The sequence below is a fragment of the Lathyrus oleraceus genome, chromosome 4 (genome assembly GCF_024323335.1).
Source record: "Lathyrus oleraceus cultivar Zhongwan6 chromosome 4, CAAS_Psat_ZW6_1.0, whole genome shotgun sequence".
Classification (NCBI taxonomy): domain Eukaryota; kingdom Viridiplantae; phylum Streptophyta; class Magnoliopsida; order Fabales; family Fabaceae; genus Lathyrus; species Lathyrus oleraceus.
The window spans coordinates 209,357,080-209,360,148 of NC_066582.1; the positions used below are offsets into that span (position 1 = coordinate 209,357,080).

The 3,069-nt window shown below is 30.9% G+C and overlaps 1 long non-coding RNA gene across 2 annotated transcripts; it reads left to right on the forward strand.

The window, feature by feature from the left end:
• The first annotated feature begins 621 nt into the window (after window positions 1-621).
• On the forward strand, window positions 622-2,686 carry LOC127074558 (uncharacterized). Of its 2 annotated transcripts, XR_007786047.1 has the most exons (3): window positions 691-932; window positions 1,027-1,589; window positions 1,729-2,686. It is a non-coding gene; the product is annotated as an uncharacterized LOC127074558 (long non-coding RNA). The 2 variants fall into 2 exon arrangements; XR_007786046.1 differs by having other exon boundaries at window positions 622-932; window positions 1,027-1,884.
• The last annotated feature ends 383 nt before the right edge of the window (window positions 2,687-3,069 follow it).

Below are 3,069 nucleotides of genomic sequence, written 5' to 3' on the forward strand. Positions count from 1 at the left end.
TACACCAACGCACATGCATAAGCCCCATGGTTGCTGGCGCCTCCATGCAATTCTTTGAAAGCATGCGCCAACACTAATGACGCCTCCTCTTCCTTTTAAATGGATGCGCCAGTTGATCTGACGCATCTATTTGCAAATGTTGTTATTCCGGTATTTTTTTTGAAATATTGATTATTTTAGAAATTAATTTAAAAAATATGATTATTTAAAAAAAAAATTATTAGATAAATGATTTCAAATATAAGAAAAGGTGAATTGCTTAAATTTGAAATATATTTTTTTTTTATAAAATCAAAATTTAAAACAAAATAAGATATGATATGATATTAAATAATATTATTTTACTGAAATGATTGGTATCTATCAAACTGAACCCTTGTATTGTTGATAAAATTTAAAGAAACTATAAACCATAGAGAATAAAAAGAATATTTAAAAGTAGAGAAAATGGATGATGCACTATGATTTTACAGTATCAATCGACGACCATGCATTCCGTCAAATCAGAATGAAAATTTTAAAATACTGATATGATATGACAAAATAATATATTCTTATTAAATGACAGTGTAAAATTATTTTAGACGGTAAGTGCATCATCTTTAAACCCTTAAAAGTGTATACCCACTTCATATCTATATTGTTTTAAAAAAAAAACTAGATAACTATTGACCGGTACCTACCCAAATTCCAGTTCAAATACAGCCCGGTATTTATTTTTCCTATTTTGCCTTAAAAAAGGAAAGAGTGACAACCATCACCGCGTCAGCAACACGAATATGACCCCTTTATATAGCGAGAAATGGAGGTTGAATTTCACAAATTCCTCCCTTCCTTTATTCTTATCTTCTTCAATATCTCCTTGTAGCTTTCTACACACTTTTTCACATGGATCGGATCCCGATCTACTCGCCGATGTCTAAATTTCAACGGTATGGTTAAGCTTACCTTTGTTGATTATTTTTCTTTAACTACTTTTGTTGATCGTTGTTCTAATTCCATTTTCACCTGCATCCATTTTTCTAGGTTTTCCATGGATCTGAAATCCGGCTCATCAGATCTTTCGTTCCTTGGCGAGATCTGCGTATTCGTATTACTTTTGAAGTCCCTTCGTGTTCGTCACTGTTGTTGAATCACCCTCTTTGCAGGTACAATTGGATCGTTGCGATGATTGCGAATCTCGTCGCCGCTTGCTTCAGTATCATGTTTTGAAGAGAAGATTATTGTAACGGAAGCGTTGCTGGCTTGTTGCGTCCTATTAACGTCAAATATCTATTCATGTTGTGAATTTAGATTATGTGATTGTTGTTTGGGGGATGAAGTGGTTCTGAATAATATCTTTGTGAACCGACCTTTGCCATGACAGGTGCGCTTGCATGGCAGGTCCAAAAAAATATGAATAAAAGAATATTTTGTTGTTTCTGAGAGAGATCGCACGGAAATTGTCCGGGATCTCTCTCTCGTGTGTGTGATCTTCTTCTTCTTTTGTTATGCTTTCGTTTTTTTCTTTACTGCTCTACCACGCATCACAACACTCATCGCCACAGATTTATCATTACACTGGATTTTCTCCTCGCTAATCAGATAAGGTATAAGTTGAGAACTGTATTTCGATGAATTAACTTTGTGCTTATGGCAAACAAGATTGCGGATAGATTTCAATTGCTTTAGATTTACTCAATTAAATTGAGCTTTGATTCCAATATTGATGATGTTGTTTATTGGCAGAGATTTGCTTAATGGAGTTCTTCAATAATTACGTTATCAGTTAAGGTAATTAGTGTTTTGGTATTTATGCTAGAATTTAATTTGCATTGATAAGATTGTTGAGGAAAGGTCTATTGAGGATAGTCTAATATTAATGAAATCATTAGTAGTTCCATACTTATGATATGTGAAATTAATAAGTTCCCTAATTAACATGGTCTATTGGGGAAGATTTGGTTCATTAGAATTGCTCCTCTTAAAATCTAGGCATGGATCTTCTGCAGTGGCTGACTGAATGGTCCAGCTCCATCTCATTCATTTATTTTGGTCAATTATAAAAAATAATTAATATTAATTATTGCATAAATTGTTAAGATTTAAGCAGTATGAAAAACATGAGAGAACAGAAGAGAATATGTATATTGTTATTCATCGTTGTGTTCGGCCCGTCTGTAAGTAGATGGTAGGATGATCCACTTGAATTAGTCTATCTCATGTCGAATATTTAGTTTTAAAAAATTGATTGGCTAGTCTTCGAATTAAACTTAGATTTATCTTTTAAACATTTTTTAAAAAAGAAAGTGGTTGATTTATAAATATTAAAGTAGTTGATATTTATAAATCAACGAAAAAATTTCTAAAAAAATATTTAAAAAATTAATGAAATTTTAATTTGATAGTAAAGTAATTGATTTTTTAAAACTTATTAAAATTTTTTAACTTTTTCTTTTTTTCAAATTTCAATAGTTCCTTTAGATTTTGTGTATTGGTATAAAATTTGATTTGGTATCTATAGATAAATAATAAACTTGTAAAAGTTATTGCTATATAGGATGCAATGATCGTGAGTTTTGTGACTGATTCACAACATGTTGTATGAGGGATGAAGTGGTTTTAAATAAACATCTTTGTTTGTCATAATAGGTACGTTTGCATGGCATGTAAAAACTGAATAAAATATATATTTTGTTGTTCTTGAGAGAGATCGCACGAAAATTGTTCAGAATCTCTCGATATGCTTTTGTTTTTTTCTTTGTCATACCACCCATTTCAACCTTCATCACTAAAGATTTATCATTAATTGAAATACATTGACAGTGTAAAATAATTTTACACAGTCAGTTAATCATAAACGTTGAATAATGCAAACGGGTGATGGTAATGAATCGACCGTGTAAAACTTTTTATACTGACAGTGTATAGTAATTAATCCCAACTTTTATAACCGGTTAACTGATTTAATTAAAACAAGTGATGCATAAATTAAGAACTGTATTTCGATTAATTAACTTAGTGCTTATGGCGAACGTAATTGTGGATAGACTTTATTTGCTTTAGGTTTACTCAATTAAATTAAATTTT